The 27,346-nt window shown below is 45.7% G+C and overlaps 1 pseudogene across 1 annotated transcript; it reads right to left on the reverse strand.

The window, feature by feature from the left end:
• Positions 1-1,841: 1,841 nt before the first annotated feature.
• On the reverse strand, positions 1,842-27,346 carry LOC308349064 (immunoglobulin mu heavy chain-like; annotated as a pseudogene). Its single transcript has 8 exons — positions 27,277-27,346; positions 23,718-24,074; positions 20,774-21,093; positions 19,849-20,187; positions 10,223-10,576; positions 7,426-7,736; positions 6,512-6,841; positions 1,842-1,933 (listed from the first exon to the last, which is right to left on the reverse strand). The product of its transcript is annotated as an immunoglobulin mu heavy chain-like (transcript).

The following is a 27,346-nucleotide window of genomic DNA, read 5'->3' on the forward strand; positions in this document are numbered from 1 at the left end:
GTTAAGTACCATCAGTCCCCCAAAACATGGTTTCAGTTTCATTTGCCATGGAGGAATTTTCCATGAGCAATTGCATGAGGTATAAACTTTGCCGCCAGCTCTTCCTCAGGCCACAAATATCTATGTAACTAACAGGTCCTCATCATGGTAAGTAAGAATCATGTCTTTCAAAGCTGGTAGTGGTGGTTCTCTGTGATTCTGTTACTCACTTTACCACAGATAGCAATGTAGGTGGTTGTGTTGTCTCCTGGTCTTCCAGTGAGGAACCCTGGTGACATTGTACAAAAGTGAATAGTGGCCAAAGGGAATTGGCACAAAGCTGAAAGTGTGATGGAGAAATGAGAAGAGATAGGACTTTAGGTGAAGTTCAAATTGAATGCGAGTGAGGCTCATGAAGGCATAGCTACCAGGGGAATGGTGACAGGGGTGCTGGTCCTCAGAGTGTGGATATGCAGCCAGAGTGAAGGCAAACTTACAAGGTCACTGAGGTGGTGGTGGTGGTTGGGGGAGGGAGGCAAAGGGTGAAAATGTCCCAGAGGTAATGATGCCAGCAAATATTCAAAATAATGATGTGAAGTTTTCACGACATTGAAAGTGTAAGGGATGGAATTTTGGAAGCTGATCCATTCGAGACTGGAGTGAGGTAATTCAGAAGCTGGCTCTATATGGTCAACCATGCGATCAGAAGGCCAAGTACTGTGCAAACTACTCTTGATGTGTCTTTATAACAACAAATGTTGGAGAGGATGTGGAGAAAGGGGGACCCTCTTACACTGTTGGTGGGAATGCAAGTTGGTAAGTCCACTTTGGAAAACAGTATGGAGGGTCCTCAAAAAGTTAAAAATAGAGCTACCCTATGACCCAGCAACTGCACTCCTGGGTATTTACTCCAGAGATACAGATGTAGTGAAAGGAAGGACCACAGGCACCCCAATGTTCATAACAGCAATGTCCACAATAGTCAAACAGTGGAAGGAGCTGAGATACCCTTCAACAAATGAATGGATAAAGAAGATGTGGTCCATATATCCACCAATGGGGGCACCAATGATTGTGAGAAGGAGCAGCAGGAACTGTGGGCAGGTGGGTCTCTGGGGAAGCAAGGCATTTGGGCAGAGTTGTGGAAGCTTCTAGTTGTTCCTTGTTATAAGTTGGGCCCCTCAGGGAAGGAAGGAGGCAGCAGAGACTGAGGGTGGCATGTAGTAGAGGAGGAAGGAAGGAGCTTTGGGACCCATGTTCACAGTTAATTATCTGTTCATCATTCTAGAAAAGTTCCCCATGTGTCTCCTATGTCATCGGTGCTATTTTCTTCCTGGGACATCTGTTTTGAGAGGACTGGCAACATGATGTAGGACTCTGCCACCTCAGCCTTCCTCCGTAAGTCCTGATCCCCCTTCCCCATACACTCTTGTCTGTCCCACAGAGGGTCAGGCAGGAACCATCCTCAGAGTAGCCATCTGGCACCTGTCAGCATTCTATTAGATGTGGAGTCCTTACTCAAATAATTTAAAGATGGTCTCCAAGAGTTCTTCCCACCCAGCTGCCTCTTATTCAGCCTCTCCATCCACTTCCTTCCCAGAAGCCCTAGGACTCTGTGTGCATTTTCTGACAGTCTTTGATGCCACCCATCTCCTACAGGCCCCCACATACTTCTTGGGAGCTGGACACTTCTCAGAGAGATCCCAGAGATTCCTGAGGGTGTGGAGAGAGGTGTACTACCTACTCTTTACTCCAGGTGGTGCTGACCCTCTGTGACCTGTGGGGTGCCCCCCTTCCTGACCTGGCTCCTCTGGGACTGAAATTTGCTTGCCCTCCCTGTCCCACAACTTATAGTCAGGCCCTCACTTCCTGTGGGCATAGATAGCAGAGACAGTGATGAGCAGCAGCAGCTTTGGGCCCAGGGTGAGAGCCACCAGGAGTAGAGTAGACAGCTCTGGGTCTGGAAATGAAGGAACAGGAGGCACCATCAGGGTAGGCATCTAGGTTCTATTCCCAGGGACCTCCATTTACATCATTCAAGGTGACTCAAACTTATTAATGTTCTGGAGGTCATTAATATCCTCCCCTATGATCAGACTCAAGGCAGAATTTGGGGTAAGAACTTCATCTCACTCACTCTTTCCTCACTGCCAGGTGTCCCTCTTGAGGGCAAAGGTGGGGAGAACGAGCACTCAGGAACATGTAAGTTTGGTTTACTGAATTGGTCCTCACACCCAGTAGGGCAGGTCATAGAACCTCTTTCTGATGAGCCAACAGGCTCACAGTTTACGAACGGTGGACAGATGAGGTGGTTCAGACCCAGGAAAACCCCTCACTGCTGGCCTGCAGGATGACTCTGAAACCTTGTCTTAGGACCAGGACAAAGCCAAACTCTCTGGGCCATAGGGACAAATGTCTGCCTGGCCTCACGTGGAGTGAGAACAGATGTCACGGTCAGTGAGGGGCAAGGCTGCCCTGCTTTGCTCCATGCACACGATTTGACAACTCCCATGTACAGAGGTGAGGAGAGAGTCCTCAGGCTGACCTGACCTCAGGAAACCTGCTGGCTGGACAATACCCTGGGGAGGCAAGGGAATGGGGTCTAGTGCTCAGGAAAGTTTCAAACACCATCCAGCCCACCTGGACTCCAATGCCACTGTCAGTTGATGTCTTTCTGTTAGACACAGAGGTTGGATCTGTAAAGACAGTTTCAGATTCTTTGCCTTTTTACAATGACTGGTTTTTTTTATATTTACACAAAGAAATTGAAATGATTTTTGAAATATGTGGAATAATTTTAAAGGAAGGAGCAGAGAGCTCACCATATTTGCCCCTGGCATGTTAAGAAGATGGCAGGTCTCAGCTAGGGGTTGGGGGTGCTGGACTTTTTCTCTGTTGAAAGGGCTGTATTGTCCATGTTTGTAACTGCTTCTAGAGGGCAGTCTCTTACAGAGGACTGGAGGAAGTGGGGATACAGAGACTTAGCCAATCCTCTCCATTTAATACACTCAAAAAGAGCATCCAGCATGCCAGCTTTCTGTCTGAGGCTGAGTCTTGCTGTGTACTGCATTATTTTTAACATCTCCCTTTGCCAGTCCTGCCTCCTTCCCTTTCTCGCAAACGTGGATTGGCAGCACTCCACAGTGAACTTTCTCTCTTCTCATATCATCTTAGAGTCTGCTTCCCAGGGCAGCTGGCAGGCAGAGTTTATCTGGGAGGGGTCTGGATTGGCAGCTCTAATGAGCACAGTTAGACATGGGTCCCTACCAGCTGGCTGGACAAGAAGTCCCCAGTCCTGATGAGCGGTAGAGCAGGATAAGTCCCAGTTTGCCCTGGCTGGAACCTCACTGTGGTGACCTGGGCTGGTATAAGCAGAGGAGGGGTGTACTCTGGCAATCTGGAAATGAGTCGATCATTATAAGAACTGGTTGGGTGGCTATTGCTGGGCATCAGTCCTTTGCAGGAAGACAATACAATGTGAAGACCAGTTGATCACACATGAAAAGTTCTTCGTGAATGTCAGAGGACTTCCAGGCAACACTGTAGACTCTTAACTCCTAGAGCTGAAGGGCAGAAAAAGCTTGAGGACATAATTGGGTCCAACATAATCATAAAAGCATCAGTGCTACAGAGAGGATTGAATTCTCAGCTACAGTGCACCTGTTCTGTCAAAATAGGGCTGTGATGGGAAATATGAGAGAGAGAGAGATACTGAATTGTGGGATAGGGACATTGGGGCCAAGGCATTCAAAGCCCACAAGGCACTATTTGGCTGGTGAAGACAAGGCAACAGCTTAGTTACTCATCTTGGAATATAACCTCTTAAAGAAAAAACAATAAAAGGACAGTAAATTCCATGGAAAACTGGTTCTCAGTAGTCCTTGGAGAGCAATGCCCAAACTGTGAAATTTCTTGGAGACTTAAGAGAAAAATCATAAAATTCAAATGCACAGTTTCCTATGCCATTGCCCTTCCACCTTCATCAGCCACAGGAAAGGGCAGGAGAAACAGACAAGGGCAGGTAGCCAAGGAGTCTGAGAATCCCAACAGCAATATTAAATCCAGCTTAAATTAGAAAATATTGGAAATGTGTCCCGTGGTCATGACACAGATCGTAGGAAGGGATTTCAAAGTACGCCTGACCCAAGAGGGTTGACGCAGAACCCCCAGAGTCTGTAAATATGGTATCTTACACTGAAAGGGGGACTGTGTGGTAATTAGCTAGGGTCTTGAGTGAATCATTATCTTGGACTATGGGAATTGAAGGCAACTTAATCACAGAGACACTTACAAGTGAAGGAGGGAGGCAGGAGAATGGGAGCAAGAGGCGTGATGACCACAGCAGAGGTCATGCATCCGGAGGCCTTGGCAGAGGAGTGGGGCTGCTTCTAGGAGTTGGAACAATAAGGACACAGACTCTCTCCCAGTGCCCCCAGAAGGAATGCAGTTCTGCCATCCTGTTTTAGACTTTCCGCCTCTAGAAATGGGAGATAATGAATGTGTATTGTTTTAAGCTACTAAGTGTGTGCTAATTATTATAGCAAAAATAAAAACCCAATACAGGGAGGCATGGACATTTTAAAAGGATAGATGTGAATAAAAGGGTCAGGCACAATTTAAAATGCATTACTTTGGGGGGAAGGTAAAAAGGAAGGAAGAGGTGCTGTTTCAAAATAGAGTGGTGAAGAGACAAAGAAAAAATGGGGATGGCAAACTTGGGGTCCTGAAAGAAGAACCAGAAAGATCACAGGACTTGGAACCTCTCCCCCACTGTCCAAGCCAACCAACCAATCTCGAGGCCCAGTAACATATGTGGTCACGCTATACTGAGAGAAGGGAAGTCCATTAAGCTAGAAGTATTGTGAAATAACCTCAATATCATAAACATGAACAAAAAGATGTACTTCATTATACCACACCCCTATAGACCCAGGATGGCAGTGGCTGGAGTCTTGGGATGCCCAGGGGAGGTGGCATCTTGGTGCAGCAGTGTCACATAGACATCTTACTCTTGACTCTAGCCTACCAACCCAGACAATCCTCGTATCCATTTCCAGCCTTAAGACATTAGCAAGGTTACTAGTACAGGCACACTGGAAACACCAGACATAATGGCCATAGCTTGAGCCCCAGTGCACAACCAAAGACTAAAAACAAACCCTAGCTGATCCAGACAAGATGGTGTGTACTCATCTCTTCCCGCTCTCCTAATTCAGTGTAAGCCTGATCCCTGGAAATCATATAATTCAAGCAGAGGAGGACTCTGAAAGGTGGAAGAGGAAGCCAGGTGGGCTAGATATCTGTGAACTGGAGGAGGAACACAGCACCAGGCATCCTGGCTCCATATTCCCGTGTCCCCAGGCACAGAAGGAGGCCCAGGTGTGTCATTCGAACAAAGAAAAATCTAGACTCAATAATCTCAGTTCTCATTTCAAGAAATGTGGAGGAACAAAATAAGCAGAAGGGGGAAAAAAGAGAAGAAAAAGCAATAAAATAGAAAAGAAAAGCAATGGAGAAAATCACTGAAACAAAAGTGGATTCTTTGAAAAGACTGGCAAAATCGAAATACTTTTAGCATTTCCACCAACAAACACTATGAGAAATGACGCATTTCCCATATGAAGAATGAAATGGGATATCACTACAGATCTTACAAACATCCAGGATAGCAAGGTAATATCATGAGCAACTCTATGGGCAGAAATTTGGACCAAAGAAAAGAAATGGACCAAATTCCTCAAAAGCACAGCTTGCCATGAGCATCCAATATGAAGTGAAGAATTTGAGTAGCCATTCAGATTCTTTTCAGATCAACAAAAAAACCTGTGGAGTCGCAGGTGTTTCATCGGAAAATTCTTTCAAGTGTTTACAGATGAATGAAAACCAAGTCAGGTGAACAAAATAAAGTTATTGTAGAAGTTTTGGGAACTCTGAATATATATGCCATTTATTCCATAGTCCATGAGGGAATTATTGTTAATTTTATGAAATGTATAATTGTATTGATTTTGTGGAAAAATCAATGTCATTAATCACATGGCCACACAATTATGGACTCCATTTGCAGCTGGATGTGCATGGGTGACTAAGTCATCAGTGGACACAATGATGCAACTTTTGCATACTTCTAGTTTTAAGAGATATTTGCTGCCATGATGATGAAAATGTCTACAAGAGATAAAAACCACAACTAGGTAAGAAAGAACAAGAGGAGGGGGGTGGCTGGTCTGGCCTGGTGATGTAATCACTGTCAGGTGAAGAAGCAGGAGGCAGGACCCTAACAATAAGATCATCTCCCTCCCTCTCTTCTTTCTTTCTCTAATGCATATTTATGTCAAAAGATCTATAAATATAAGTACCAAGTCTTACTATTGATCATCTTGGAGTGTGGGTTTTGGGTGAAGGAAGCTCACACCAAAATTTTAGTTTGTATCTATAGACTTCTGGATTATTCTATTATAAGCATGAATTACTACTTTTCACATAATAAAGGGTAAAATTTAAATGCCATATCACGTGGCACAAGGCTCACCAGAGTTTCCATCTGTGCACTGGTCTTTTCGGTGGGCAGAAGTCTCCAGCATATGGCTTTTGCTGACCACCCACTGGCCATCGTGCTTCACCTTGCACGTGAGCACCATCTCTTCTGTGTGGGCAGAGAAATTGACCAGGAGCCAGCTCATCCAGTTAAAGGTCCCATCCTTGTTCTCTATGATGCTTAAGGCTGTTTCTGTTCTGGACATGTTTCCATTCTCCAGCCAGGTCAGTTGTAGGCGCTGAGGGTAGAACTTCTTTGCTTGGCAGGTGACCTTTACCTGGTCCTCTGCAATGCATTGCTGGGAAACCACCAAGGTGGGTGGAACTGAAACAGCACAGGGCAGAAGCTCTCACCTTATGGAACAGATGGACCACGGGGAGGGGAACTTAGCTCCCCCCACACAGCAAGGGAGTCACCCAGAACAGGGCTAGGTATACAGCTGGTGCTCAAACACTGAGGGTAGTCTTTGCATATGAATGAAATCCCTCAGCACAGTGTCCAGCACACAGTAGGTGCTCAAGGATTGATGGCTCCTGATAAGCTAAGAATGAGTGAGATCAAGATACTCAGCCCCACGCATACAGTTGGAATAGAATAACTGTAGCAAAACAAATGACCTCACCAAGCATATGGTGGTGTGGAGTACAGCAGGTGCTCAATAATTGGAATTGCTACTGTAAAGTAAAGGAAACTACCGAGTGCAGTGCTTGGTACATGGTAGGTGTTCACCCCGCAGCGGCCATGGAAACAGTAGGAGGTGACAACACATCTAGGTTCAGGTGACCTGGAGGGTCTGCCAGGGGTCAGACTCCAGAGAATGGAGGGCTTGGGGCAGGGAGTGGGGGAGGAGCAGGCTCAGAGACTTGGGGGCCAGACCTGGGCTGGGGCTGGGGGGGAGGGGCATCTACCTCGGAGGACCTCAGACGGGGTGGCAGTCCCACCAAGAGGAGGGCCCCCTTGCAGGGTCATGTGGGTCACCTCACAGATGACCTGGGAGCAAACATCCCCCAGGGCCAGCATCAGCCTGGTTGTGCTGGAGATGCTGTAGGACGTTCTGTCTCCCTCTGGGTCCACGCTGGTCTGGGAGGCTGCCAGCTCATTTCCGTTTCTGAACCATCTCAGGGTGATGTTTCTGGGGGAGAAGCCGTGGGACTTGCAGGTGTCTGTCCCGGCAAGGCCCTGACCACCGGGCCCGACACCGCAGGGAGAGAGGGTTTGGCTATAAGAAGAGCAGTTGTGAACAGTAAGCATGACTGTGGTCATCAGCGCTCAGGATACATGTGAGTCGCTGTGGAGAACCCGCCACCCTCTGATAGCGTGCGGAGTGCGGTGTCCTTTCCTCCTCGCACAGAGGAGGCCCTGAGGTTCCAGAGCTGAACTCTGAGTCAGGGGCAGGGCCCAGGTGCAGTTCCAGACCTGAGTTCAAGTCCCCCTCTCTCTTCTCTGCCAGGCGACTTCCCACCAATCTGGGCACAGGAAGGACGTTTCTAATGGGTCTGACTGTTGGCATCAACTGTTCCTATCTGCCTCCCTGCAAACCTCACTGAAGTCAGAGAGCGTGTGCAACAGTCCGTGCAGGGAAACAGGGGCAGAGCTGGACCCCCATGGAAGCCAGAACCAGGCTGGCCAGCTGACTGCAGGTGTGGCCGGGTCACAGCCCGGCTCCCCCTCCGTGAAATGGGATACCAAGCATTTCTCCTTCCTGGGTTGCAGGGAGGGGCAAGTAAAGGAATGCTAGCAGTTTTGTTTGGAATTTATCACTGAAAACGCATATCGAAAGGAGGAGATAACTCAGAAGGTGGCTGACAGTAACCCCAGCCTCATTATAACATTAAGATCCCCTTCTGAATATTCATCCAAAACCCTCATAAGTGTTAGCCTTCTTGCCCCTGTTTGGGGTCAAAGGTTTGGAAATTATTCCCCAACATCTTACCTGCACAAATAAAGACAACTTTGTGAGGAAACTCCCCCTGGGTGGTCTCTGTCTCTCCCTCACCAAGGAGCTAACCTACTTTGGTTCAGGTACAAAGGGGCTGCTCCTTACCCCTCATTGCATCCCAGGGGGACTTCTGTGGCCTCCAGCCTTCTCTTCCACAAAAGAGCAAGAGTGCCACCCTCTTGAGCCCAACAGTGACCGTCCCCCACCTCTTCCCTTGGAGATTCTCCACTGCAAGTGGTTATGGGGAGAGAAGTCCCTCTGGGTGTCCAGACCTGGTAACTATTTAACAACAGAGGGAAGATGTGGGTTCCCAAAGCTGAGTTTAGAACATGAACTCTTGCTCATGGAGCTGAAACATCCTCCAGGAAAGCGCCTCCCCTGCACCTTCATTCTGCAGAGCCAGGAATGGGGTGCCCTGTGAGGCTGGCACTCTCCAGCCCCTCTGTTCTGTCCAGGTCATTGCCCCAGGCTGCTCAGTGAAGGAGCAAATTCACACAACTGGGGATGGTCTTAAATGTGAGAAGACGTGTCTCCAGGAACAGACTCCACACTTCATGAGATGTTTGTGTATCTGTCTGATCTGGTGGTGCAAAGTAACACCCTCTCTCATAACTTTTTAAAATGCTTACTACTGAAAAAGACAACAAAAGATTTTCAAGGAGAAGGTCCGAACTTTCTCCTACTTTGACCAGCACAGTGAGTGTGCAGAGAACAGGGCTGTGAGTCCCGATGCTTGGGTTCAGTCTTGGCTCCTGTGCCTGCTTAGGTCAGGTCCCCTGAGCCTCAGTGTCCTCATCTGGAAAAGGGCAGAGATGGGTCCTCCTTGTTACCTCTGGTAAGAGGAGTACCTGCCACAATGAAGACATGGGGTTGGCCTGCCACCTGCCCTTTCCCCTCTGTCTTTACCCATTCTCAACCAGGGCGCCACCTGGGTGGGCAGCTTGGGGAAGAGGAAGGAGTGCTCTTCCAGGAGGAACAGATCTGCCCGGTGCTAGTGCTGGTGCCCAGGCAAGGGACGTATGACTGGGAAGTCCTATAATGTCTGCACCGTCATAATAAAGCCACCTGCCCAAGTCCAGGGGGTGTGGGGAGACTCAGTCACTATGAAGTCAGTCCCTGAATTGCATGAAGCTTTTCTGGACAGACCCACAACAAATGCCCAGCCTCTGGCATCTTCCCCTGCCGGGGTTGTCAGAGGAGACAGTGAGCCTGTGCCTCTTCTCACTGTGATTTTGCTGAAGCTGAAAGAAAGCAAGTCATTGTCCCACCTCCCTACCCTGGGTGCATATGTCCATACTGGAAGGGAAGGGAGTGTAAGCCTCATGATAGAGGAGACTTTGCCTGTTTTGTTCCCTGCTGCTCCAGGGCATCTGAAACAAAGTCAGCACAGCAGGTGCTCAGTAAGTGCTGAGTGCAGAGAAGCCTGCCACTTGGGAGGGAGTGCTCTCTGGAGACAGGGTGAGCTTGGGCCTTATGACTGGGAAAGCCCCTCAGACTCTCAGTCTCTCATCCCTGGAACCAGAGGGCTGGTCAGGATTGGAAAAGGGAGCTATGGAGTCTGTAGATAAGAGATGTAGATTTTCCTACCATTTCCAGCCATGTGGCCTTGAGCAAATAGCATGACCTCTCCAGGCCTCAGCTTCCCTGATCCGTGGAAGGGGCTGAAGTCAGGGGCACTCACCACAATGCCTGATTGTTAGTTGTCAGACAATCTTATTGACCTATTGTCACAATCAAGGGATGGCAGAGGCCCATGTTATACTCACTGCTCACGGTGACCTGAGTGCCTGGTCCTGACTTAATCTCTACATCAGGGTACCCTTTCTGGAACTTCACACAGTAGTAAGTTCCGGTGTCTGCTGGGGTGATGTTACTGATGCGGTTGGAAAAGTCCGTATTGTTTCTCCTTGTGGCGTCTGAAATATTTGTCACTCAGGGGAAGTGGCCTCCTTTGAAACTGAAGATTAACTCCCGGCCTGGCTCTGTCCCCCTGAACCACTCAACCTTCCCCAAGGGGAGCAGGGAAGTCATGGTGCAGTGCACAGTGGCTGTATGTCTGGCTGTGATAGACACTAACTTCTCAGGCTGGATTACCTGCAGCTCTGCCTCACCGGCCACACCTGGATGGAGAACAGAGCAGTCATTTACTCATCCTTATGTGATCCTGTGTGTTTTCTCAAGTGTTGATCCACAACAGCTCATTGACTGAGTGTACACTGTGAGCGGACCTTGAGATGTACGTGGCGTGTAGCCCTCACCACAAGCCTGTAAGATGAAACTCTATCACAAATGAGGAAATAAGACATAGAGACTCAGTGATGTCACACACCACAGGTTGGGGTGCCCTGATTGGAGTTGGAGCCCCTCTCTGAAACTGTCATGCTTCACCAAATGTTTCTGGTTGTCCACTTTCTGGTCTCATGGAGTGTTGCTCTTTCTGGACCCTTGTATTCAGTGGGACCATGAGACTTCTTTAGACCACTGTGTGTGAGCTAAAGGAAGGGATGTGTTTTCTGGGCTGTGCATTTAACTTCAGGAACCTCTGTGGATCAACTTCCTTCTTCCACATGCATGTGCCCATGCTGGAGTCTGTTGATTGGTCTGGATAGTTGAGTGACAGTGATGACAGAGCTTTTGACAAAAAATGAACAGGTAGTTTAAATGAGCAGTAAAAGAGAGTTTCAAATCCCCGTGGCTCCCCCCCCACAAACTGCAATCATATTATATCAGCTTCTAAATGCTGCTATAGCAAATTATTATAAATGTAATGTCTGAAAACTGTGTAAATGTACTGTTTTATAATTCTGGATCAGGAATCCAAAATTGCTGTTGCTAGACTAAGACCAAGGGTCAGCCAAGCAGCATTTCCTCTGGAGGTCTGTCCCTTGCCTTTCCAAATTCTAGAAGCTACTGACATTCCTTTTCTCATGGTTCCCATCTTCCCATCACTCCAAATTCTCACCTCTATTATCACTTATCCTTTTCTAACTTTGACTTTCCTGCCTCCTTCTTATAAGGATCCTTGTGAACATATTGAGACCACTTTGATAATCTAGGATAATCTTTAGGTCAAGAGTCTTAAGTCAGCCATTTTTGCAAAATCTCTTTTGTCGTGTAAGAGAAGACTGTTCCAAGGTTCTGGGTATTAGGATATGGACCTCTTGGGGGGGGGCATTGTTTCATTGACTGGATGTCTCCCTAGACATTACAGAAACCAGTTACTGTAAAACAAACAAACAAACAAACAAATCCTTTGTCTAGGCCATTATCACAGAGGCTGATTGAGCAGGTAACTTACTGGAATCTCTAAGAAGAAATATTGAAGAAGTGAACTAGTGAAGGAGTTTGTGAAATTAAACTAGAAATCAATAACAGAAGAATAAATTGAATATTCTCAAATATATTGACATAAAACAGCACACTCTTAAAAATATCAAAAGGCCCAAGAAAGAATCACAGGGGAAATTAGAGAACATACTGATTTGAATGAAAATGGAAACACAACATGCCCAAATCTGCAGTCTGTGGTGAAAGCAGTGCTAGAGTTAAATTTATAGCTGTAATGCCTACATTAAAGAAAGATCACAAATCTATTAACAACCATACACATTAAGAAATCAGACAAAGAAGAGAAAATAAATAAATAAATAAATAATAAATCCCAATCCCAAAGCTAGCAGAATGAAGGAAATAAAGACTAGTACAGAGTGAAATAAAATGTTAATAGAAAAACAACAGAGATTATAAAAAAGCCCAAGAATAGTTCTTCAGAAAAAACAATATGATTCACAAAACTTTAGCTAGATTGACTAACAGAAAAAAAAAAGACAGAGAGAGAAGACTTCATTAACTAATATCAGAAACAAGAGAAAGACATTACTAGCCATTTATATAGCAATAAAGGGGATTCTAAAAGAGTACCTCAAAAATTGCACACCAATAAATCAAATAACCTAGATTAAATGGACAAATTTCTACACACACACAATTTGTGAAGACTGAATCATAAAGACAGAAAATATGAATAGAATATAACTGGTAAGATCATTGAATCAATAATAAAAAATTTCCCAACAAAGGAAAGTCCAGGACTATGTAGCTTTACTGGTGAATTCTTAAAACTTTCAGTTTTTAAAAAAAACTTCATTTATTTATTTTAGAGAGACAGAAAGAGAGAGGGAGTTCGGGGGGTGAAAGCAGAGGGAGAGGGAAAGCTAACTCTGTGCTGAGCATGGAACCTGACTTGGGGTTCAATTCCACAACCCTGAGATCAGCCAAAATCAAGAATCAGATCCTCAACTGAGGATATCTGAATGACTGAGTCATTCGGTATCACCCTGCCAAACTTTTAAAGAAAAACTAACACTAATCCTCTCCAAACTACTCCAAAAAATTAAAAAGTTAGGAAGACTCCTAGGTCATTTCGAGTCTTTCTGAGATGCATTCCAGGGCAGCAAAGAATACCAAGAATACCAGCAAAGATACCACAGGCAACAAAGAAACTACAAGAAAACTTCACACCAGTATCTTATCTGAATACTGATGCAAAAATGTTCAACAAAACATCAGCTAACCAAACTCCACAGCATATTAAAAGAATTATACACAATAATCAAGTGGGATTTCTTCCTGGAATGCAAGAATATTCAACATAAGAAAACCAGATAGGGTAATAGGACACATTTATAGAACGAAGAAAAAAATTACCATGGTCATCTCATTTGATGCAGAAAAATCACTTGACAAAAGTCAACATTTTTCATGATTAAAAACAATAAACTAGGAAAAGATGGAAACTTACACAAAATGAGAAAGTCATATGAAAAAACTAGAACTACCTCATCCTTGATGATGAAAGTCTGAAGGTTTTTTCTCTAAGATCAGGAACAAGTCAAGGATGCCCACTTTGACCACTTCTATTCAACACAATACTGGAAAGTCTAGAAAATGCAATAGTCAAGAAAAATAAATAAATAGCACTCAAGTTGCAAAGGAATAAATAAAACTATCTCTCTTTGCACATGACATGATTTCATGGGTAGCAATCCTAAAGATTTCACACATAAAAGTAAACTGTTAGAGTTAGTAATAAATTCAGTTAGTTTGTGTTATATAAAATCAACAGTCAAAATCAGATTCATTTCTACACAGTAGTGATGAACAACTCAAAAAGGAAATTCAGCAAGCAATTCCACTTACACTAACATAAAAAAGTATAAAGCACTTAGGAGTAAATTTCTTCATGGAAATGAAAGACTTGTACACTAGAAAGTGCAAAACATTACTGAAAGAAATGAAAGAAGACATAAATAAATGGAAAAACATCCCCCATTAGTGATTGGAAGATTTTATATTGTTGACTTGTCAATGCTACCTAAAGCAACCTACACATTCATTGCAAGCACTTCCAAAATACCCAGGGCATTTTTAAAAAATAAATAGAAAAGTCCACTTTAAAATTCATATGCAATCTCAAGGGACCCCAAATCACCAAACAATCTTGGAAAGAACATATTTGGAGAATTCACGCTTCTTGATTTGAAAACCTACTACCGAGTATAATAATCAATACTGTGAAATGACAATAAAATAGAGATATAGAGCAATGGAATAGAATAAGAGAGCCTAGCAATAAACCCTCAAATATAAGATCAAAAGATTTTCAACAAAGGTGCTTACTAATACCTTTCAATGGGGGCGGGAGGAAGAACAGTCTTTTCAACATAAAGTGCTGGGAAAACTGAATATCTACATGCAAAGAATAAAGTTGAACCCTCACTTTATATTCATCATCACTAGCCATCAGGGAGATTCAAATCAAAACCACATTGAGATACCACCTTACACCAGTTAGGATGGCCAAAATTAGCAAGACAGGAAACAACGTGTGTTGGAGAGGATGTGGAGAAAGGGGAACCCTCTTACACTGTTGGTGGGAATGCAAACTGGTGCAGCCACTTTGGAGAACAGTGTGGAGATTCCTCAGGAAATTAAAAATAGAGCTTCCCTATGACCCTGCAATTGCACTGCTGGGTATTTACCCCAAAGATACAGATGTAGTGAAAAGAAGGGCCATCTGTACCCCAATGTTTATAGCAGCAATGGCCACGGTCGCCAAACTGTGGAAAGAACCAAGATGCCCTTCAACGGATGAATGGATAAGGAAGATGTGGTCCATATACACTATGGAGTATTATGCCTCCATCAGAAAGGACGAATACCCAGCTTTTGTAGCAACATGGACAGGACTGGAAGAGATTATGCTGAGTGAAATAAGTCAAACAGAGAAAGTCAAATATCATATGGTTTCACTTATTGGTGGAGCATAACAAATAATATAGAGGACAAGGGGAGATGGAGAGGAGAAGGGAGTTGAGGGAAATTGGAAGGGGAGGTGAACCATGAGAGACTATGGACTCTGAAAAACAACCTGAGGGTTTTGAAGGGGCGGGGTGGGAGGGTGGGGGAACCAGGTGGTGGGTATTAGGGAGGGCACAGATTGCATGGAGCACTGGGTGTGGTGAAAAAACAATGAATACTGTTACGCTGAAAATAAATAAAAAATTAAAAAAAAAACTAAAAAAAAAAAAAAAAAAAAAAAAAGAAACATGAACTCAAATTGGATGAAGGGACCTAAATGTAAAAGTTAAACTATAAAATTCTGAGGAAAATAAGTGTAGACAAAACTCATGATACTGGATTTGACAAAGACTTCTTGGACATCACACCAAGAGCATACATAACAAAATAAAAATATAGAAATCGGACTTCATCAAAATTAAAGACTTTTGTGCAGAAGAGGGCAATAACAAAAGTGAAAAGGCAACTCAGAGAATGGGAGAAAATATTTGCAAATCATATGTCTCATAAAGGATTATTAACCAGCATATAAAAAGAACTCCTACAATTCAACAAGAAAATAACAAAAGGCCCAATTAAAAAATGGACCAAGGACTAGAGTAAACATTTGTCCAAAGAAGGTATTCAAATAGTGAAAAAGTACATGAAAATATATTGAACATCTCTACTCATTAGGAAAATGAAAATTAGAACCACAATGAGATACCCCTTCATCCCTTAGAATGGCTTTGTCAAAAGCAAAATACAAAAACAAATCAGAAAATAATGCAAACTGGTGCAGCCACTTTGGAGAACAGTGTGGAGATTCCTCAGGAAATTAAAAATAGATCTTCCCTATGACCCTGCAATTGCACTGCTGGGTATTTACCCCAAAGATACAGATGTAGTGAAAAGAAGGGCCATCTGTACCCCAATGTTTATAGCAGCAATGGCCACGGTCGCCAAACTGTGGAAAGAACCAAGATGCCCTTCAACGGATGAATGGATAAGGAAGATGTGGTCCATATACACTATGGAGTATTATGCCTCCATCAGAAAGGACGAATACCCAACTTTTGTAGCAACATGGACAGGACTGGAAGAGATTATGCTGAGTGAAATAAGTCAAACAGAGAAAGTCAAGTATCATATGGTTTCACTTATTGGTGGAGCATAACAAATAATATAGAGGACAAGGGTAGATGGAGAGGAGAAGGGAGTTGAGGGAAATTGGAAGGGGAGGTGAACCATGAGAGACTATGGACTCTGAAAAACAACCTGAGGGTTTTGAAGGGGCGGGGTGGGAGGGTGGGGGAACCAGGTGGTGGGTATTAGGGAGGGCACAGATTGCATGGAGCACTGGGTGTGGTGAAAAAACAATGAATACTGTTACGCTGAAAATAAATAAAAAATTTAATTAAAAAAAAAAGAAAATAAGTGTTGAGTAAGTTGTGGATAAATTGAAATTCTTGGACATTGTTGGTAGGAATATAAAATGACGTGACCACTGTGGAAACAGGGATATTTTCTTTAAAATTTAATTATATATAATTTACCATATGATTCAACAATTCTATTCTTAAATATGCCCCAAATTATAAGAAGGTACTGAGATAATTGTACATCAATGTTCATAGCAGCATTATCCATGATAACTAAATAACAGAAAAAAATTCATTTCTATCAGTAGATAAATGGATAAACAAACTGTTGTATATAGATATATGCAATGGAATATTATTTAGCCTTAATAAGCAATGACAATCTGATATGTTCTATAATGTGAATGAACCTAAAAAAATATCCTAAGTGAAAAAAGCCAGACACAAAAGGACAGATAATATGATTCCACTTATATGAAGTGCCTAGAAGAGACAAATCCATAGATAGAGAAAAGTAGACTAGGGCACCTGGGTGGCTCAATTGGTTAAGCGTCTGCCTTCCATTCAGTTCCTATCCTAGGGTCCTGGGATGGAGCCCCATGTCTTGCTTCCTGCTCAGCGAGGAGACTGCTTATCCCTTTCCCTCTGCCTCTGTCCCCTGCTTATGCTCTTTGTCTCTCAAATAAATAAATAAAATCTTAAAAAATACAACAACTAGAATAGAGATTACCAGTGGCCGTGGTGGGAAGAAGGAATGGGGAATTCTTGTTTAATGTGTGCAGAGTATCTGCTTAGGATACTGCTTAGGGTTGAAAAAAATCCCTGAAATGTACAGTGGTTCTGGTTTCACAACAATGTGAATGTACTTAAGGCCACTGTATTGTAACCATAAAAATGGTTGAAACAGTAGATTTTACACTACGTATGTTTTACACAGTAAGAATTATGTACTCAAAGAAGGTGATGGGCCCATGTAGAGCCTTCGAGTGGACTAAATGGCTCAAGGGAAAAGAGAAAATGTATTGTTCTAGGGGGTGGTAGATTTGAGAAACCTGCCCTTGAATGGGCAGATAGAACCATGAGAGCAACCAAGCAAGGGTACCAGGAAGCTTCAAACTCGTGTTCTGAAAAGAATTGTGGGTAGTTCTATATCTAGACAATGAGTTACGCATTGAAGGGACACGAGTCACCTTCAGGCAATCATTCAGCTGCAAGGGCAAGACTTTGCAGTTTGATTTCCCTGCCTTAGTGACAAGCCAGTCCCTGGAGACTGACATCAAGAAATACAAAATCATATTAAAAAATGGGCAGAAGATATGAACAGACACTTCTCCAATGAAGACATACAAATGGCTACCAGACACATGAAAAAATGTTCATCATCACTAGCCATCAGGGAGATTCAAATCAAAACCACATTGAGATACCACCTTACACCAGTTAGAATGGCCAAAATTAGCAAGACAGGAAACAACGTGTGTTGGAGCGGATGTGGAGAAAGGGGAACCCTCTTACATTGTTGGTGGGAATGCAAACTGGTGCAGCCACTTTGGAGAACAGTGTGGAGATTCCTCAGGAAATTAAAAATAGGGCTTCCCTATGACCCTGCTATTGCACTACTGGGTATTTACCCCAAAGATACAGATGTAGTGAAAAGAAGGGCCATCTGTACCCCAATGTTTATAGCAGCAATGGCCACGGTCGCCAAACTGTGGAAAGAACCAAGATGCCCTTCAACAGATGAATGGATAAGGAAGATGTGGTCCATATATACTATGGAGTATTATGCCTCCATCAGAAAGGATGAATACCCAACTTTTGTAGCAACATGGTTGGGACTGGAAGAGATTATGCTGAGTGAAATAACTCAAACAGAGAGAGTCAATTATCATATAGTTTCACTTATTTGTGGAGCATAACAAATAACATGGAGGACAAGGGGAGATGGAGAGGAGAAGGGAGTTGAGGGAAATTGGAAGGGGAGGTGAACCATGAGAGACTATGGACTCTGAAAAACAACCTGAGGGTTTAGAAGGGGTGGGGGGGGTGAGAGGTTGGGGGAACCAGGTGGTGGGTATTAGGGAGGGCATGGATTGCATGGAGCACTGGGTGTGGTGCAAAAACAATGAATACTGTTACGCTGAAAAGAAATAAAAAATTTAAAAAAAAATTTAAAAAAAGGATTACTAGGTAATACTATGTGAAGCTCTATGTGCAGAAATTTGACAACTTAGAGAAAAAGACCAAATTTCTCAAAAGCACAACCTACCACAAACATCCAATGTGAAATGAAGAATTTGTACAGCCCTAGCTATTCAGATTCTTTTCAGAGAAAAAAAGGAATTGGGTGCCTGGGTGGCTCAGTAGGTTAAGCCTCTGCCTTAGGGTCAGGTCATGATCTCAGGATCCAGGGATCAAGGCCTGCATTGGGCTCTCTGCTCAGTAGGGAGCCTGCTTCCCCCTCTTTCTCTGCCTCCCTCTCTGCCCACTGGTGATCTCTCTCTCTCTCTCTCTCTCTCTTTCTGTGAAATAAATAAATAAAATATTTAAAAAAAAAGAATCATGGAGACTCAGGTATTTCACAGGCAAATTGTTTAAAGCATTTACAGGTGAATTAAAACCAAGTTAGGTCCACAAAATAAAGTTAATAGAAGAAGCTACGGAAAATTGGAATATATACTCCATTTTAGATGAATCTAGGAATTATTGCTAATTTTACTAAGAGTGTAATAGTATTGGTTTTATAGAAAGAACCATGTCATTAATCACATGACCACACAAGTGTGGATTCCTTTTGGAGCTGGATGTGGATCCGTGACTAAGTCATTAGTGGACACAATTAAGCAACATCTGCATAACTCTAGTTTTAAGGGAAATTGTTCCTTTTCCCCTTCCTATCTCTAGTCTCCTGGCCAGCAGTGACATGAACACTCAGTGGCCCAGTATTGACCCAGGCAAGAGGACACTGTCATTGGGCACATTAGAAGGAACATGGGCCTTTGCAAGATCTTCTGGAACAAAGACTCCTGGAAAACTGGCTTGACCTCCCCTGATGTTACATGAGAGAGAAATAAGGAATGTTTTAGTTGTAGAAAGGGGACACCGTAGTTCTTTGGAACAATGCCCCCCTGCTATAATTAATCCTCTTTTTTGTTTGTACAGGTTGCTGGTCTGTCTTCAGGGACTCAGGTTTCCCTTGACTAGTTTAGCTCCTCAGCCGGCCTACGGGCAGGAAATGTTCGCCATCTGTCCCTCACTGCTCCCTGAGTCCCTTCTGTAAAATTCCAGGTCACAGGGTTGGTTAATCAGGAAAGTAGATCAGAAATGAGTTGGAATTGGCATAAAGTAGATGTGCTGTGAGCGATCATGACTATTGGTGGTCTGCTGTCACAAATAAAGGGAGAGAGGAGACCCCAGGCGTGACCACAAACGGTCACCCGGGGCCCTCGTCAAGATTCAAAACTCGAGGTCCTCAGGGTCCCTTCTGGAATTTCAGAATGCCAAGTGCCGACATTTTCCGTGGTGATGATGGAAAAGCATAGAAGGGATAGAGACCATGCTAGGTGGGAACGAACAGAGGGAGGGGTGGCTGGACAGACATGGTGACTTAATTATTGTCAGGTGAAGGAACAGGGAGCAGGATGCAAGAAACAGGATCACTGAGGCTTCACCCTGGGTTTTATGGGTTTCCTGGTCCTTCTGGTGGGCTGAGACCACAAGGGTATGGTTTCTGGTGACCGTGGGCTGCCCGTCATGCTGCACCAGGCAGGTGAACACCATGTCTTCCCTGTGGGCAGATGAGTTCACCAGGAGTCAGCTGGTCCAGTTAAAGGTCCCATACTTGTTCTCTATGAGGTTTGAGGCCCTTAAGGCCTTTTCTGTACCGGGCATGTTGCCATTCTCCAACCAGGACAGCTGGAGGCACTGGGGTTAGAACTTCTTCACTTGGCAAGTGACCTTCACCTGGTCCCCTGACAGGGGCTGCTGGGAAACTTCCAAGGTGGGCAGAACTGAAACAGCACAGGGCAGAAGCTCTCACCTCACGGAACAGACAGAACACAGGGGGAGGGGCTCGAGAACTTATCTCCCCCCACACAGCAAGGAAATCACCCAGAACAGAGCTAGGCATGCAGCTGGTGCTCAAACACTGAGTCTTTGCATATGAATGAAATCCCTAAGCATAGTACCCAACACACAGTAGGTGCTCAATGTTTGATGGCTTTTCATAGGCTAAGACTGACTGAAATCAAGATTCTCATCCCCATGCATACAGTTGGAATAGAATAACTGTAGGAAAACAAATGACCCCACCAAGCACACAGTGGCCTAGAGCATAGCAGGTGCTCAATAATTGGAATTGCTACTGTAAAGTAAAGGAAACTACTGAGCCGCAGTGCTTGGTACATGGTAGGTGTTCACCCTGCAGTGGCCATGGAAATAGTAGGAGGTGACGGCACATCTAGGTGCAGGTGACCTGGAGGGTCTGCCAGGGGGCCGTCCTGGGAACGGAGGGCCTGGGGCAGGGAGTGGGGGAGGGGCAGGCTCAGAGACTTGGGGGCCAGACCTGGGCTGGGACTGGGGGGGAGGGGCTTCTACCTTGGAGGACCCCAGACAGGTTGGCAGTCCCACGAAGAGGAAGGCCCCCCTGCAGGGTCACGTGGGTCACCTCTCGGATGACCTGGGTGCGAACGTCCCCCGGGGCCAGCACCAGCCTGGTTGTGCTGGAGATGCTGTAGGACATTCTGTCTCCCTCTGGGTCCACGCTGGTCTGGGGGGCTGCCAGCTCATTCCCGTTTCTGAACCATCTCAAGGTGATGTTTCTCGGGTAGAAGCCGTGGGACTTGCAGGTGAAGTTCACTGTCTGCTCCGGCGAGGCCCTGGCCGCGGGCCCAACACCACAGTGGGAGAGGGTTTGGCTACAAGAGGAGCATTTGTGAACAGTGAGCATGACTGCGGTCATTAGCGCTCAGGATATGTGTGAGGCGCTGTGGAAAACCTGCTGCCCTTCTGAGAGTGTGTGGAGGGTGTTGTCCTCTCCTACTGCCACAGAGAAGGCCTGAGCTTCCAGAACTGAACTCTGACTTGAAGTCAGGGCCGGATGCAGTTCCAGGCTTGAGTTCAAGTTGCCCCTTCTCTTCTCTGCCAGGTGACTTCCCACCAATCTGGGCACAGGAAGGATGTTTCTGATGGGTCTGACTATTGGCATCAACCGTTCCTAGCTGCCTCCCTGCAAACCTCACTGAGGTCACAGAGCGTGTGCAGCAGTCCGTGCAGGGGACAGGGAACCCCCAAGAAAGCTGGAACCAGGCTGACCAGCTGACCCCAGGCATGGCTGGTGCACAGTGTGGCTCCTCTCTGACATGGGACAGGAGGCATTTCTCTTTTCCAGGATTGCAGGAAGGGGCAAGTAAGGGAATGGAAGCAGTTGTGCTTGAAATTTATCAGTGGAAACTCAGATGGAAAAGAGCAGATGAATCAGAAAGTGGCTGACAGTGGGGCGCCTGGGTGGCTCAGTGGGTTAAAGCCGCTGCCTTCGGCTCAGGTCATGATCCCGGCGTCCTGGGATCGAGCCCCGCATCGGGCTCTCTGCTCAGCAGGGAGCCTGCTTCCTCCCTTCTCTCTCTGCCTGCCTCTCTGCCTACTTGTGATCTGTCTGTCAAATAAATAAATAAAATCTTTAAAGAAAGTGGCTGACAGTAACCTCAGTCTCATTATAGTGTTAAAATTCCCCTCTGAATATTCGTCTCCAGCCCTAATATATGTGCTTGGCCCTGTTCAGTATCATGGCTTCGGAAATTACTCCCTGTGATCCCTTACCTGTAAAATAAAGACAACTTTGTGAGGAAACTCCCCCTGGGTGGTCTCTGTCTCTCCATCACCAAGGAGCCAAGCTACTTTGGTCCGAGCACAACAGGGCTGCTCCTCACTCCTTATTGCATCCCAGGGGACTTCCTGCGACCTCCAGCTGTTTCATCCACAACAGAATAAATGTCCCACCTTCTCCAGCCCTACAGTGACATACACCTTCCTTTTGCATCTGACATTCTCACTACTAGCGGTTATGAGGAGGGGTCCCTCTGGGTGTCCAGACATGGTGACTCGACAACAAGAAAAGGGAAGATGTGGGGTCCCAACAGCTGAGTCTAGAATGTGAAATCTCGCTCACGAGCCAAACACCCTCCAGGATGTGCCTCCCAGTCATTCTTAGTGGGCAGAGCCAGGAATGGGGCGCCTGGTGTTGCTGGGATTTTGGGGGTCCCTCTACTCTGTCCAGGCTGGTGCCCCAGGCTGCTCAGTGAAGGAGAAACACAACCCAACAGGGGAAAGGCTCTGGATGCTCTTACACGTGAGATGCGGTGTTCTCCAGGAACAGGCTCGACACTTCACGAGATGTTTGCATACTTGTCTGATCTGGGGGTGTAAAGCAAGCCCACCTCTTCCCGTGTTTTCTTAATGTTTACTGCTGAAAAAGAGAACCATACAAGATTTACAAGAGTTTCAAGGAGAGGGTTGGCACTTTCTCCCACTTTGGCCAGCACAGTGAGTGTGCAGAGAGCAGGGCTGTGAGTCAGGCTGTGGCTCACTTCCCTGCTCAGGCCAGATCTGCTGAGCTTCAGTGTCCTCATCTGTAAATGGGCTGAGATGGTCCCTCCAGCTTCATTCATTCTCAACCAGGGCATTCCCTGTGTGGGCAGCTTGGGTAAGAGGAGGGAGAGCTCTCCCAGGAAGAACAGATCTACCCGGTGGTAGAGCCACGTACTAGCACTGGTTCCCTGGCAAGGGACATACCACTGGGAACTCCTGTAACACCTGCACAATCAGGATAAAACCACCCGCATGCCTATGTCCAGGAGCTGAGGCGAGACTCAGTGCTCTTATGGGAGTCAGTCCCTGAATTGCATGATGCTTTTTGGACAGACCCACAACAAATGCCCAGTCTCTGGCATCTTCTCCATCCTGGGATCTCAGTGTAAACAGTGAGTTTATACCTCTTCTCACTCTGATTCTTCTACGTTGAAAGAAAGACATATCCCACCTCCCTGCCCTGGGTGCATTTTTCCACAGGAAGGGAAGGGAATGTGAGCTTCATGAGAAAGGAGCCCTTCCCTGTTTTGTTCCCTGTTTTCTCAGCACGCAGACTAGAGCCTGCACACAGCAGGTGCTCAGTAAGTGTTGAGTAGAGAAGAGTCAGCCACTTGGAGGGGACACTCTCTGGAGGCAGAAGTAAGATTGGGTCATGTGACTGTACAAGTCACTCGGAGTGTAGTCCCTCATCCCTGGAACCAGAGGACTGGTCAGGATTGGAAAAGGCGAGAACTGTGGATCCACCGACGGGGGTTCAAGACTTTCCCACCATTTATCAGGGCCCTTGAACAAGCATCAGGACCTCTCCAGGCCTCCACTTCCCCGATCCGAGGAAGGGGTTGATGTCGGGGACACCCACCCCAAGGCCTGATTCTTAGATGTTGTTCAGACAATGGAGGGCATTCTTATTGACTTGTCACAACCAGGGGACAAAGGAGACTCAGACCACACTCACTGCTCACAGTGACCAGAGTGCCTGGTCCAGACTTATAATCCACATCATCAAGGATCCTTTTCTGGAACTTCACACAGTAGTAGGTTCCGGTGTCTGTTGGGGTGATGTTACTGATGCGGATGGAAAAGTCCGTGTTGCTTCTCCTTGTGCGGTCAGAAACCTCTGTTACTCGGGGCAAGTGGCCTCCTTTGAAACTGAAGATTAACTCCCGGCCTGGCCCTGTCCCCTTGAACCATTGAACGGGCCCTGTGGGGATCATGGAGGTCACGGTGCAGCGCAGAGTGGCTGTCTGTCCGACTGTGACAGACACTGACTTGTCAGGCTGGATCACCTGCAGCCCCGCCTCACCTGCCACACCTGGAGGGAAAACAGAGCAGTCGTCTACTCATCCTGCCGTGATCCTGCACATCTCCTCACGTGTTTATGCACAACAGCTCCCTGCCTGAGTGCACACCAGGAGCGGCCCTCCCCACGAGCCTGTAACCGGACACCCCATCACAATCAAGGAAACAAAGACACAGAGAGGCTCAGTGATGTGGCACAGAGCAGGTTTGACTTCGCAGCTGGATTTCCTGCTTTGATGACTAGTCAGTCTCTGGAGACATGGAGAAACAGAAACTCTTTCCTTCTTACGTGAAGTGTCCTCAAAACCAGGCAGGGACAGAAATCAGAGAAGCAGGCTGCTGGTGCATCCCACATACACCCAGTGTTCTTTTCCATTTCTTAGCTACTCTTCAGGAAGGAAATTTGTGGTTCACCCTTGCAGTGTGTGAGCTGATAAAACCCATGCACTTAGCGGTATTTGCAACCAAACATGCCTCCTAAGGAGGGAAGGTATTACAGGCAGGTCCTGGGTGTGCCAAGAACAATACATACTTTGGTTTCAAGTCTGGAAAAGACTGGGGTCAGGATGCTGCACTGCTAGGACGAAAATGGGAAGAAACAGGAACGTACCATGGAGGGAGACATGGAGGGAGTATGGAAGGGAAGAGGATCAGGTGGTCACGAGGAGCCAAGGAAAGGTGAAAATTCTACCATTTGTGTATCTATATTCCTTCTCTTTCTATTTTTGGCCCACGCCTTGCCTCTCAGCTATGCTATGTATGTACAAACACCGTTCGAACTTTTTCTTAGCTAGAAGTAAACCTCTCACAGCTAACATGTCCTAAACTGAACTCAGTTTCCCACATATCCTTGCGCATCTCAGCGGAGGCACCTTTATTTTCCCAGGTGCTTATGGTCCCGACCCTTGGGTGCCTTTTTTTCCCACCTCAATTCCTATGCTAATGGCTAAAGACTCCCCTACTGCAGGCACCCACAGTCTGACCTCTTTCCCCTTTCTCTCCTGGCTGCTGTCTTGCCGCAAACCAGTTTACCTTGTTCACATGGAAGCACTGAGCACTGAGGGCTCTAGCTACTTCTCTCTATGCTTCTCAACCAAATGCTAGAATGAAACTCCTGTCAGATTGTGTCATTTCTATCTTCAAAACCTTGCAATAGCTACCATTTCATTCAGAATAAAAACCCGAATCCTTGAACAGAGCAAGAGGATTCTGCTCTCATGCTGTTCCCAATGCTGTTCAGGAAGGCTCTTCCCCCAGAAAATCACATAGCTCACTCCACCGCCTTCTAGCAATCTTTGCTCCAGGGTACCTGTTTAAATACATCCCACCCTAGCACTTCTCCCATTGTCGTATCCAGCTGTACTGTCATGTTTTTTCCCTAATGTTCATTACTCTCTGTACCTCTGTTATTTACTGATTTATTGTGTCTATTGTTTCCTGTCCTTTCATCCACTATGATACAACTTCTACAAGGTCAACTACTTTGTTTCTTTTATTCATCAACATGCCCTATGTTAATATAACTGTTCTTGTCGCCTAGTAGGTATATAGTTAATATTTGTATAATGTGTGAATTGCCCAATGTGGTCCCTTTTGGAGACCATGAAGTCTATTTTCAGTGGAGAATTTCTCAGAACATTATATCAGAAGTTGAGTTTCCCACATAGATGACTTGGAGGAAACAAACACTTGTATATACCCAGAATACAGAAGCACTTGAGAGAAGTGAACCACAAATGCTCCTCACCACACCACCCCCTCCTCCACAGTGATTGGAAGATCTGCAGAAATGTCATGGGATCGACGTGGGGTCATAGGGTTTGAAAAGAGCAATGGTTAGACCTGTGAGATCTAGAATCAGACTGCCTAGGTTCCAATCCTACCTTCCCACTTATACTCAGTGACCTTGGCCCTTTCTGTGCCTTCTTTTCTTATCTGCAAGGTAGGGGTAACAAGAATGTCTACCTTGGATACAAAGATCACGTGACATAATGGACATAGGCATTTCCAGGTATGTGTGCGGCACATGGTGAATGCTCAGGAATTTAGAAAGTTATCACTCATGAGATTTCCTGAGGCACGGCGGCATCAGTGGACACCAGATAATTGGGATCGTGATATGAAAATGGAAATAATTACAGATGCAGTTCACACAGGCAGGAGTCTCTGAATTTGTGTCCCCTTCTTTCCTCTGCCACTTGAATCCAGCATGGAGGCATTTCCAAGGTTGTAATGCACAAGGTTCTACTCATTTTACCAAGAGAGAAGTTTGTTTTTGATTTAAGAGCTTGGTGAGGGGTGAGAGGTAGGTTTAGAGAATTAAAGAAGAGGGTGAGTAGTTCAGAGACAGGGATCCAAACATCGTTCTAATGTGCATTTCACATAGACTGGCTGCATTATGAGGAGAAAAAGCAAAACGTTTTCAAAAATCCCATATATGTGTGCACATGCATGTGTGTACCTTTCCCTATGCCCATTCCTATGCATGCATGTACATGCACACACACACAGAGGTAAGAACATTCCCTTTATATGTACAGTGTGGCCCACCATGCTAGTATAGAGATTTTTTTTTGAGGATTAAGTGAAATTATAGTACATGTTAAACTTCAGTAACAATTTGGCATCTTGAAAACATGCAGCACATCATTAGCAAGGGTTTGTGAGTACACGCAGCACAGTGGAACTCTGGAGACCTCTGCGTGTGATGCGTGATGGCTCTTCTACTGTTTGCCTCTCTGTGTTTCTGATGTTTCTGCACTTGGCCTCCACTGAGGAGCCAGGCAGCATAACATGGTTAACAAGATGAACTGTGGAGCTGAGTGGGCTGGACATGAACTTGAGCTGCTCCAGGGACTTAAGTAGGTGACTCTGGGATGGTTACTCTCTCTGCCTCCCTATCTGCAATCAGGAGTACAGTCATAGCTGTCAGGCACGGATGTTGTGAGGATTAGAGCAATGAACATACACAAAGCTGTCATTGTGACCCATTGAAACATTGATTCTTTGGATGCTGGTGGTAACCAGCTACAAGTGAAGGATCCCCAGAGGAAATGCTCAGATCCCTGACTTCAAGCTCAGATGAGACTCAGTCCTTGGCTTCTGTGGAGGGTGCGGGTTGCACACCTGTGTTTACATGGAGGCCCTAAATGCCCAGGGACAGGGAGTGGTTGAGGAGGCAGGGAAAGAGGACTCTCCCTCAAGGCAATGCTCACCTGTGAGTCCCAACAGCAGAGCCAGCAGCAGGTGAGGAGGAGGGCAGGGGCCGGAGGCAGGGGCCCACAT

Source organism: Martes martes (genome assembly GCF_963455335.1).
Source record: "Martes martes genome assembly, chromosome: 9".
In the NCBI taxonomy this organism is placed as follows: Eukaryota; Metazoa; Chordata; class Mammalia; order Carnivora; family Mustelidae; genus Martes; species Martes martes.